Here is a 12,417-nt window from a genome sequence, read left to right on the forward strand (position 1 = left end):
CTCTGGCCTGCAAAGCACTACATATAATTAAAGACAGAGTAACTATATTGCTAGTAACACATTATCTTAGTTTTTAGCAATTTTTTCTTCCTAATTAGAAATCATTAACATATATGAGCATGCTTTTGCTGAAGTGCTTTGAGCTCTGTTCCAATTTAGATTTGGTTATTTTGAAAGGTAAATAACCATAAAAATATTAAGCAAAATGCAACATTGCACATAAAGCTCAAAGAAACATAGAAGTTTACCATACAGCTTCAGATTGAAAGCAAATGCTACCATATTTTTTCAGTGTCCGTAACTTCAAATTGTTCCTAAGTAACATAATTATCATTGACTGAGCCTAGGCATTTTATTATATACAAATTATGAATTATTAAATAATGCATTAGTAGTATTTTAAAGGAAATAAAATCCCTTCAGTTATTTTAAATCATTAATCGCATGGCTAACTACATGATTAACCCCTGGCTCTGTCTCACTGAGTCTCATATTAAAAATTTCATGTATATGGGATGCAAAGAGCTCCCATGTAAAACAATATGTACTAAGAGACTATCTGCAGAAAAAAATAGCATCTCAGTGGGAGGAGATGGATTTTTATCTGGCACAGAGCTATCTGTGTGGAATGCACTAAAAACAGTGAACGTCTAAGACAGAGCAGGGAGTATCTTTGGGAAAGTAAGAAATGCGCTCCACTCGCTGTGACCACGAGTGGCCTTCTAACTTGTAACTCCTAACTTCTATCTCATAAATCCTTGAGCAAGTCGTTTCTGTCAGACTCCAGGTTGGAGCATTGGGCAAACGGTCCAATGGTCCAAAAACACGGTGGGCTCCTCCGTAGGAAATGACCTTGAAACAAAACCTGCCCGACTGGCCAGAGCCACTAAAGATTTGAATACTGTAGTTGGATGCTGCCTCTCTTTCTTGTGAGTTCCAGTGCCTCGCCATCACCAGAAAATTGTTCCAGTGAAATTCAAATACTGAAGAAAACCTACACGATCAGAAGGTAAAGCTGTCTTCTCTATTTGAAAATGGAGAAGGCCTGTGTAGAAGTCCCTGAATTCCCAAATGTTGGCTTTTATCATAATACTGTTATTTGTACCCGCCGGTATATGGAATAGAAGTTGTGACCTTTCTTTTCCGGTATGTGTTTCAGTGGTATACCAGCTTTTGAGGCCTACATACTTAACCGCTCTAATCTGCTCAACGTGTGGAATGCTCAGTGGGTGACACTTCCAGACCAGTCGGAAGCTTCCGCTAATGCAAAAAATAAATTAATTCTTTGGTTCCACTCATGTGTGACTGTAATCGATAAGGGCAAAGTTTGTCCCCGTCACAGCACTACTGCTTCTGGTACAGCTTTTCCCTGTAGGCTACACTACCCTCACTTGTGCTGCTGGGGGGAAGCAGAGCATCTTTTTTGCTCCATTTTACCTGACAGAGTTTCACATCCAGCCTTCTTCATAACATCCACTGCTTCTGTGTACCAGTTAACATTTCTAAGATTAAAATGCTCAGAAATGGAGGCTGGACAGTCTTACTACAGCTGAAGGTGTCCTCAGCTCTTTCCCTCGCTCCATGCTTCTACAGCTGAGCTGACAGATCTCGATGTGCTGACATTGAGAACAGAGTGCAGGGCCGATATATTTACTTAAGCTTTTCCCTATGGGAAGGGCGAGGATGAAATAAGTTGAGGTTCTGACTGGAGGGAGAAATAAAATAAAAATGTTTATATCTGTTAACAAATCAAATTGAAAATTTGTTGATGTTGGAAATACTCCCAGAGCCTTAATGATAGGTTTATTTTTATCAACAACAACAATAATTAATAATTAATGCTACATGTCTCTCAGATGCATCTTGGCAACTAAAATTAGCAAGTATAAAATGTAACAGTTTAAATTATATACTTAGCATGGATGTCTCCTCCTACAAAATCTCCCAGACTATATCCATGTCCGTCACACCCTGGATGACATGATATAGCCAAATTACCTTTGGAAAGTTTATCTGTATTCTCTCTGCTCCTCTGCTGGGAATTCCCTTAGTGGATGCTCTGTGACCTGCACAGATCAGATAACTTTGCCTGCAGAGCCAACCACTGAAATCAGTGCCATCCTTTGTATACACAGCAGCGTCTCCAAACCAAAGGTACTGACAGGTTTAGATCATTGTAGGAAAGCAGTCTTCCCTTCCAGATGCCAGAAGGCACAAGATTTTTTTTAATTTTTTTTTTTTTTACTGTATTTGAACTTGGTAATGTTTTATTATAGATCTATTCTTATATTTTAGAAGCTACGGCAAACAAAAGTCTCTAGTAGACCATGGTGACAGAACCAGACAGTCACAGGGGAGTGTTGTGCATGTGAGCCCAACAAGAAGTTTGGAGAAGCAGCAAGCCAGGGACTGCACTGAAAGGCTACTTGTTTTGTGCATTCATAATCATCCATTTTTTATTCCCTTTTCTTCAACACCACTTAGACAAATTCCTTCCAGAACTTTAAGCTTTTGTAGCGCACTAGCAGATTTCTGCTCACCAGTTTCTAGGGGAGTCTAGAGAATCCAAGTGACCCAAACCAGTCCTTCTAGCTGACACATGACAGGCTTAAATATAGAGAACAGAAGGACTATGAGCTGAGATTAGCAAAGCCCATATGAATTCTTATTATTTAACACTAACACAGTGTAACACTGAGAGATACCAAGGTCCAGTTGTGCTGGGTGCAGTATACACATATCTTGAATGAAAATCCTGCAAAGTGCTGCTTTGACAAAGAAACCTCAAAGTTCTTTGGCTCTGCTTTGCTTATCATACCTATTCACTGAAGTATTGAAATGTCAACAAACTGAGACCTCCAGGGGCTCAAACACACAATCAAGTCATCACGGCAAAACAAGTGTCAGCCGAGCTATATCAATAACTTGTGTGCACGCTCCTAGCCATGGCAACTGCAAGGCAACACAATTTGGCTTAGTTCTGATTCATTTCAGGCTTTGCAGTTGTTACTGGCAAAATGTGTGCACAGGGATGGAATGAGGTGCAACTCGAAGTTTTGAAAACTCCCTATCTGCAAGTGACAGACAATTTCCTACAATTAAAAAGACATGTTTGATTGTTTAATGGCTAATGTTTAACTAGGCCAGATATGTTCTTTAGGTATTTATGGAATGTGTTTGAGTCTTCTCACTAAGGTTTAAAAATCTGACTAGAATATATTTTTACTGGTGTTTGTCAGATACTATTGTTGAATCTTCTTTCCAAAAGGAAGAATCATTTAGAAATGAAAGGAAACAGTTGATCAGGCTTAAACTCTTACAAATTGGTTTCTGGAGTGATTTTATGGGATGAGGTTGATCAATAGCTACAAGAGACAAACTGAGTCTAGCAGCAGTTCTTGTCCATCATTAATGCTGCCTTGATACTGAGGTCTAACCATGATTCCTAGCAAAACCATTTATTTTCTATTGTAGTACAACTGCAATGCCTTGTGGGATCATTCAGTTCAGTGAAACATTACTACTATTCTGTATTTACTTTAAAAGATAAGCAGTGCCAAAATAAAGGTTTTATAGCAATAATTAAATTTCTAACACTCAAGCCTGAATTCTGATTGACTTGACATAAGAGGATACGCAATAAAAGACAGAGACTTGAAGGCCCTCTTAAATACAAGAAGTGTAAAATCTCAGTGCAAATAACAACAGCTTTACAATTAATCCCATCTTTTTAAAACCCAGGTTTCAATAGCTGTAGGTTCTGACACAGTGGGCTTTGTTGTCCTGTATGGCTTAGCTAAGCTTGTTAAGGAAGCTATTCTCATTCTAAGCCTTCACCTAACTTTAAGTGGTATTTAAAGAATAATAAATCCATTTAGATTTCCTAGCTTAAAGAAATTATTTAGCAAATATAGGATAGGTTGAAGATATGACTTTTTATAAAATGAAGAGCATTGAGCACAAATTATATGCCATGCTACTAATTAGAGACAGATATGTAATCACTTACTAATAGAACAACATTTTGTGCCAACCTTATTCATACTTCCTTCCAACTGCTGGACTCCTTGTGCCAGATATATTTCAGTTTTCTTCAGAAGAGAGAGATACTAACATGTTTTCCATCCTGTTTTTAAACCCAGAAGTCTACTGCAAACTGAACTTTCTTGACATTTCAGAAATTCTATCAGTTTTAACAGCTTGAGGCCTTTTTATTACAAACATGTACATTTCCCTGCAGGGTTCTGGAAAGCTCACAATTACATTCATTAAAAATGTCCATGATTATAGCCAAATGTATGCTTTGTAAATTTACCTTTACAGTTTCTTTCAACAATTATTCTGAGCATAATTTTCTATTAGATTCCACAAAATACCTACTTATTCATCCACAGTGTCAGTTTTCTATAAATTTTGACAAAACCATCAAAAGAGAAAAATACTAGAACACAGTTACTGTCAAATTTTTCAGTACCAGGTTTGACGTCTATGGCGTGACTCATTGAGACTCAACACAATAAGCATGTATGTCCATGAAAACAAATATAAAAAGGTCATGTTTCAGCAGCAATCTAAAATTAGAGGCACTACATGCATTTTACACTAGCACAAAGAGGATCTCTGGATGCATAACTTTGGGTCCTTAACCATACCTAGGAGTCCCTTGATTTGACAAACTGAGCACCCCTCTCATGATGAAGTCCTGCTGTGATCCAGAGCATCTAACAAAATTGGGTTTTCTCACGATGCAATAAATATGCTCAGCCCACACTTAGTGAATGCTGACTTCAATGAGTTCAGCACACAGTGACCACAGTTTCTTTCTCAGAAAGAAAAAGCAGGAAAGGTTGGAATTTGTGTGATCATCCTTGGCTTTCCTTCTGATTGTTGGTCTCGGTCTAGAACAAAGATTCACATCCTGCTTGTCCCACATCCCATGAAATTTCATTTACCGCCACCTTGTAGAAGAGCTAGAAAGTGGAAATGGGAGAGAAACTCTATGCTTTTCCTGTTGAAACCTGGCTACTTGTAGCCAAGCAAACAAGATTCACAGAGAAAGAAAGAAAGAAAGAAAGAAAGAAAGAAAGAAAGAAAGAAAGAAAGAAAGAAAGAAAGAAAGAAAGAAAGAAGCAAACAAACAAACAAACAAACTTGAGATCCACTCTTGTCACACATTATTTCTTTTTCCTCCAAAGGCAGACAAATATAAAATGAATAAACAGGTCCAGACATAGGCACTGGAACCCAGACCTTAATCTTAGCACCTGAGACCAATTATCTTTTTATGGGAAGTTTATTTTGGCCATGACTTAAAATCAATCACAAATTAAACAAACGAAGAAGGTACAGGGCAGGTTAACTCACAATTGCCCAGGCCAGAGCCTCTTGCACTTCTGGAGTGGTTGGTTTTGGCTGCTGTTCAAACAGCATCCTGGACTAGTTTGACTGAATCTAACAAAACATCATCCACTTTTTTTTTTTTTAGTTGCTGCAAAAGCAAGAGGGACTCCAGCATAAAAAATGAACTGATTCCCTAGCAAGCTCTGTTTTCGGAACTGAGTATGCTTCAGCCATAAGTAACAAACACAAACCCCACAATTCATTTTCATGCTGACTCTTAAACCACCTCTGAGCCTGATTCTCCCAACTTCTATGTGATGCTATTTCTAAAACTTTAAAGTAAAAGTAAACACAGAGCTAGAGAAAACTTTCAGGTATAAGGATCACAGGACTGAGCCCCATAGCTTTTACAAAGTGAAGTACATAGTGTTAAGGAAAGAATACCCATTTTGCAACTTCTGACCAGACTAATCTGATAATCAGACCAATCCAATAGTTATTCTCTTATAAAACACTCTCATTGACTTGACTGCAAGATATAGGGGGCCTAAAAACTCTGACCTAGGAGAATACAAGGAAAAAAAATGTAAAACTGTACAAATGAACTTCACAGTGCATGTCAAGGTTAAACCATACCATATGTTCCTGAAAATACGCAGACACAACAGGGAGTTGTAGGGAAGTATAAATAAAATCCAGTACAATAGGTAGATAATCTTTTACACCAAATTTACACTTTTGTTCCTTAAATGATAGTCTTTAAAAAGAGATTGTGTTTTCTAACATGGTTCATTTTGTTATACAGAAAGAGTAATGATGTAATAATTATTGTAGTAGGGCATAAGATTTACACTGCATTTACCTCAGAGTTGTATTTTTTTATGTATTATTTTACCAGGTATCTATATCAAAAATATCCTACTGTGTTTCTGTATCTGTTTTGGTTTACATGACAAATGGATTCTATGCCTACATTCTTAGAAATGGTAATCCACATAGGAAAATCCATGTGGGAAATTCAACTTTCATACTAGAATGAAAATAACCATGTAGCTGAGTGCTGATTTTTGGTGTTGCTGTTGTTATCATTATTACTTAAACCATTTAGTCTTGTGAAGTCTATTCCTATGGTATCTTCATTTAAAAATTCTTTTTACTATTGTCACTTAGGAGTGTTTATGGTTTCCTCTTTCTTAAAACTAAGATTATGTAAATGAAAGACATGAACATTTAACTGTCTGTAGGTTGATCTGCTTCCCATTGACTGCTTTTCTATTTCCACTGAAATTCAACAAATAAGCAAAAGAGAAGTAGGAAAAAGGTGTGAAGCCCAAAATAGCTGCTTGAGTCATCAACAGATTGTCTGAAATGATTCAAACAGGTGTTTGTGAGAGAATGAGCTATTTTCCTCAGGGCTGTGGGGGTGAATTCTAGAAGAGAAAAAACTACTCTAAACAAGTCCTGAAGAGCAAGGAGGAGAAAACCCACCACTTTGGGAAGAGTAGGACAGCAGAGGGTTACCTCAGGAAAGTCTGACCCATGCATTTCTTGGGCTGAGACAGGACATCAGAGGCACACATGCCAGCATGATGCTCAGCACCGCAACCAGGGAGGAGGGAGTAGACTACACCTGTGCAACATTGCTCAGCACATGCGTGCAATGTGTGCTTGGGTGGGTGGGAGAAGACCCTCACCAGCTGAGAGACACTAGAGTTGGCACCAGTGCGAGTCGTGGGTCAGACACAGTCTAAGCCTTTCATGGGTAAACCTTGGTAACTTTGGATTTCCAAATCAACATCTCTTTTGCTTTTCAAAATAAATCTCGTTAAAATGAGCTCCAACAAAGTCTCTCACAATATTCTTGTGAGCAGGCTAGGAGGTCACAGTCGGATGAGTGGACAACTAGATGGATAAAAAACTAGTTGGATGGTTGGGTTAGAGTGTAATGACTAATGGGTGGCAATTTACCTGGAGGCAGCTAACAAGCAGAGTACTGCAGGGGTCTATCCAGTGACCTATGTTTAAAGTCAATGACCTGGAGTAGGCAGTGGAGTGGTTCTTCATATGGTTTGTAGATAACACCAAACTGGGAGGACCAGTCTATATGCTGAAGGGCATGGCTGCCATCCAGAGAGACCTAGACAGGTTGGAGGGATGGGCAAGTGAGCTGCATATGAGTCAGCAGTGTCCCCTGGCAGCAGACACAGTTGACAGCATCTGGGGCTGCGTCCAGAGAAGCACAGCCAGTAGGTTGAGCGATGGATTGTGCTCCTCTGCTCAGCACTTATTAGACCGTATCTAGAATACTGTGTCCAATACAATTGGGTTGTCCGCTACAAGGAAGACTTGATAAACTGGAGTGAGTTTCGCAGAGCATCCCAAGATGCTTGGGAGCTCGAACACTTGCCTTGTGAGAGGCTAAGGAAGGTGGGCTTGCTCAGCCTGGAGAGGACATGGCTTCAGGGGCATCTAACAGCAGCCTGTCAGTGCCTATAGAGAGGTCATTGAGAAGATGAAGCCAGGCTCTTCACACAGTGATGTGTGGTGGGATGACAAAGGACAGTGGGCATACATTGAAACAAGAGGAGGTCTACACCAGATATATGGAAAAACATTTTAACCATGAGGACAGTCAAGCAGCGGATCAAGTTTCCCAAGGGAGTTCTGCAGTTTCCACACCTGGAGGTTTTCAAGACTTGACTATATAAAGCCCTGAGCAACCCGTTCTGACCTTGCAGCTGACCCTGCCTTGAGAATGAGGTTGGACCAGATGATCTTCCAACCTGAACAATTCTGTGATTCTAAAATAGTTCACAGAGCTCTTAAAAAGGTTTTGGGGATTGGAGGCAGAGAACACATGCTGCTAATACCTACCCAATTTCTTCCCTGTAACCCACTTACAATCAAAATGTCTGTTTTGTTTAGAAATAGCAAACTGAATGATAAAGTTGATGTATTTTGAGAAACAGAATGGCAGGCACTTTTGAGACGAATGTTACCTTCTCCTCTGAGGCAGGTAACAGTAGCATGAATGACAATGTTTACTGATCTTGGGTAAGAAAGATCTGCTCCAGGAGGTTCTCTTGAGAATCTAAAAGCAGGTAGTTAATTCAGCTGATGTTAACAGGTTTTGTCAGAATTTGGCATGGTAAAAGAGTGTTGCTTAAACAGACTTACTCCTGTAATAGTTAGTTAAGTGGGCTCTTCTCCCATTATTTGTTTCCGAGATCCCAAATACACAGCAGGCAGATGTGCGTGGTGCGGTGCACTCTGACTGCTGACCTATTATTTAGTGGTGTGTTTCTGTGATGGCTGACCCATACTAGAGACTCTGTGGCTCGGCTGTTCAAAAAGCTGTTAGACAAAGAAAGAGATGACAGTCAGCAGAGTAGGTGTTAATTTGGAAGTTGGGTACTGGCAAAAATGGAAGGACATATTTTCCCGGGCTTCAGCTGCTTGAATGGGGGATATTCCCCAGCAGTTCTCCGGGCAAGCCCTGAAATACGGAGTGCTACAGCCTGACATTCCCTACTTCCTCACTGATTTTCTAACACAACCTTAATGCTGTGTTAGCATCATTTCTCCGTTCATTCCATCTGCTCTTAGGTCTCCCCCGCTGTTTCCTAGGAGATATATTGCCACGATGCCTGCATCTGTAAGGCAGTGGCAGATACGGGGCAAGAGCCACATGGTTAGAGGCAGCATTATTACCACCTGAACGTTTGCAGGGTTCTCAGGGGATCCCGCCACCCACCGTTTCTCAAAACCTGAGGGAGCTCTAGTTACACAGTCAGCTGCTTCAGAGTGCTGTGGGAATGGGATGCTGTGGCTTCTCAACTCCTTTCTGCTTCTATTTGCTTCTTTCAGCCTAGAACCTCTATTTAAAACAAAATAAGGCTAAAGTGGGGTTATTTTGTCCAGTTGGCCTATTTAGTGAACATTCTAATCTTATTATCTACAAAATTTTATGGGGTTTTTGCTTGTTTACAATGCATTTATCAAAACTACTGATTTTTTATGTTACATGCTTTAGGTGGTCAGGACATGCCTTTTTCATAATCTTTCAGGTATGGTTCAAGAGACAAATTTCAAAATATAATACTAAGCATAATAAACTGAATATTACAATTAAACAGGGATAACACAGAATATCAGGGTTGCTAAATCTTGCCTTGTGCCTTAACATCTTCCCTGGTCTTCCCTTGGTAGGCACACATAAACCTGACTGTAGTTAACAAAATGTACAGAGGCTTACAACATTTCTAAAAATATGCCTGTTTCTCACAAGTGATCCAAACTTCAGCAATGAACTCTTAAGTACACTCGGCAACAGATAATATAGGAAATAATTAACTTTTACCCATATGTATAATGAATTCTATGGTTTATTTTAAATTGTATTCATCTTTGTTTTCTTCACAGGAAAAACAGGTAAACAAGAATTGTTTACATCAAACAGCTGATATGTTTTTATTTAGGCAACCTGTGAAAAAACCAAGGTATTTTCTGAATGTATTCAAAAGGAAAGAGAATTTATAAAAAACCCCACATAATATTAATCAATAACTCATTGGGGGTAGAGAATCTATTCATTAAATGGGATCAGAAGCATAGTAAAGATTTATAGCTTAAGCATTAAAGGCCCACACATAGAAGAAATACAACCATTTTTCTTGATGGCAAGAAGAACATTAGGAAACATAATATAGCAAGAGTTACGTTACAGTGAAACCTACAAATCACTGATAGATATTTCCTCAAAGAAAACTGTCAGTCTCCTCAAAGTAAATACGTAATGCTTTTATAGATGTTAGGGAGATCTCACAGTATTTGTGAAATAACAGATATTTCAGCAGTTAGTTAGGTTATACATGAATAGTGTTACCCTTCCTTAATTCAGGAGACAATTTCAATGTTACAACTAAGTTCAGCTGTTAAAGGGCTATCTCCAGGATATCAGTTGCCTATCCCCAAATTTAAATATGATTATATGGCTAACATTTAACACTGAAAAGAAAATAAGAGACAGAAAGAAATACCAATGTAAATTAATATGCTTCTCATGCCTAGCATAACACCGAGTATATTTAAACAAGATACATAATTAATTTCATAATATTCTTGTAAATTCAGCCTTCAGTGACTTGTATTTCAAAACAGGATCTGACAAAACAGAAATCTCTTACACAGTCTGAAACATTACAAAGTCTTTGAATAAAGTTCCGCATTTTGAAAGGTTTGGGGAAACACACTGAAAAACAGCAGAACATTTCTCAGCTGTGTCCTTCAATAAAATGCACAACACGTTTGGCTAAGAAGGAATAAAGGAGCAAGGCTTTTCTGTTGACAAAAGGCCTTTTTGCTATCCCAATCCAAATCTTCCAAGAGAAGCCATACTCCCCTCCATGCCTCCCATCATGAACTATTCTAAAACAAGCTAAAAAGCCTCATGACCTAGACCTCTAGTCTAATGTTGGTATCCTCGAGTTACTGAAACTGGAGAAAAAAAATCACTTTTAAACAGAAAATACTAGAAATGGAAAAGCTATGGTAGCTTGCAAGAATTTAAACTACTTCTACATGTCCTCTGTAAATATTTTGTCCATTTCTGCCTGTGGGAAATACCATCATCTTTTTTTACAGAAAAAAAGGCAGAACTTAGTTGAACCAGAGTGCAATATTCAAACTCACTTAGTCTTCACTAAAAGAAGCTTTTGGAAAAACATTGAGGAAATACTCAGCCTTCAAAGAGTAGAGCTAAACCTAACACGCTAAGTATCTGTGATTTACATAAATCAGAAAGAAAATTACAGAAAACATGCACTTATCCAGACCAAGAGACTCAATATTTTTTTTTCTTTGTGTCACAGACGTCAATGGGTGTACTAAAATGAACCACGGAAATTTCCTGGAGATGGAAGACCATTGAAATGAATAAAAGTAGTTGGTGCAGTGTTTAACGCAGATAGAGAAAGCCACAAACTGCAAACAGACTGACAATACGCTGTTTGTTATTAATACATCTTTGGTATGCTTAATTTACACACTGTTCAACTTTAAACTGGAATTCAGCTTTGACAACATTTACAGGCACTTATTCTTCAAGGGAATATACACAAATAAAGAGCCGGGGACAATTTGAACTCAGAAGCAAAGCCAAACTAAAGCATGGAAAAAAGGGGCATTCTTCAACTTTGTGAATATCAGCAGCATCATATGGATGTTCACTAGGTGCCCCAATAATATGAGAACAGTAGGAACGTAAGAATGAGAATGGAACAGAGTAAATAAACTCTCAAACTTGGCATATCAAGTTTCTCAAATTTTCTCTGACACATTAAAAAAACTGAGCGCATTTTCTTGCCATAAAACACCACCTCAGCCTTTTTTCAGAAACGATTTCTGCTGACTTGAATATTACATTCTCTTGACAAAATATTCCCAAGATTTCTCCCAAAATTTTCAAACAAACACTAAAACCCCAAATGTTTTGATTTCTAGTAAATAATAAAATCTCAGAAACAAATCTAAAAGGGTTTTCATCTGAAACCATAGGTAAGGACCTGATTTCTTTCTAAAGTTCCCATTTACAGATTGAATTTTCCAGATCAGCAAAATGAAAGCATAATTTTTCCTACAGATGTCAGTATTGTAATCTAGATCTATGGACTACATATCAAAGACTGGCTTCTTCTGGTCATATATGACCTTCGAAAATAAAAAAATCAGAGCTTGAATTCAAACAAAACACATCCCTACTTACAAACACACTGAAGTCATACCCGGATCTGATTGCTTTAATTTGAATTAGCTTTTGCTAACCAGTGGCTTTAGCTGGCCATTTTCTTGATGGTGCATTCACAGGCTCACCTCTTGGAGCTACAATCTATTCACATATCAGTGGACATAGTGATAAAAAGATTTTTGGTCTGCAACAAGGAATATCTTCCTCGGTATAAAAAATGTATTCTGCCTTTGATCCATTAGAGGTACTCCCTGGCTAGAAGCTCCCGGGTGGTACATGCATCAAAAGCAAGATGCGGACTCAAAAAGAAGACAAGTGTAGTAAAAAGTGGT

At 38.4% G+C, this 12,417-nt stretch overlaps 1 protein-coding gene across 7 annotated transcripts in view; it reads right to left on the minus strand.

Moving 5' to 3' along the window:
* The window catches only part of ADGRB3 (adhesion G protein-coupled receptor B3), a 465,066-nt gene that overhangs the window by 82,485 nt on the left and 370,164 nt on the right, over positions 1-12,417 (minus strand). The gene's annotated exons all lie outside the window — the stretch shown is intronic.

Source organism: Harpia harpyja, chromosome 3, assembly GCF_026419915.1.
Source record: "Harpia harpyja isolate bHarHar1 chromosome 3, bHarHar1 primary haplotype, whole genome shotgun sequence".
NCBI classification, from domain to species: Eukaryota; Metazoa; Chordata; class Aves; order Accipitriformes; family Accipitridae; genus Harpia; species Harpia harpyja.